Source organism: Galeopterus variegatus, unplaced genomic scaffold, assembly GCF_000696425.1.
Source record: "Galeopterus variegatus unplaced genomic scaffold, G_variegatus-3.0.2 Scaffold4612, whole genome shotgun sequence".
Lineage (NCBI taxonomy): Eukaryota > Metazoa > Chordata > Mammalia > Dermoptera > Cynocephalidae > Galeopterus > Galeopterus variegatus.
In genome coordinates this window covers 114583-115030 of record NW_007730723.1, presented here as the reverse complement: position 1 = coordinate 115030, position 448 = coordinate 114583, and positions in this window count along the sequence as shown.

Sequence of the window (448 nt, the reverse complement as noted above, 5' to 3'; positions counted from 1 at the left end):
CTGGACTGCCAGGCTTAGCTGAGCTGCAGTGTGTAGTAGAAGCCATTTGGCCTTGGCCCTCACTTTAGACCAAAGGTAAGTCCTCGCCATGAAACCAAGAACTCTGTCCCATCCTTCATTCATGCAATCCAGTCAGATCATTCATTCAACAAACTGGCAATTTTCCCCAATGCAATCAACTTTAGCAAAATCCTTTCCTGATATTTGTTCTTAATATTTGCTTTTTTTTTCTGTCTCCTCCTTCATCCATACTTTACTCTTTCATCTTCTTCCTTGATCCACTTAAATCCTTAGTTTTTTGCAAAGCTGAGCACATACTTGAAACTCAAAATCACTTTTTGAAGGAGCAGTTAGTTCTCTTAACCCTCCCAGAATAAGAATATCAGGCTCATCCAAAGAAGGATACATTTACTCAACATCTATTGTTGTTAAGTGGCCTCTACTGTAT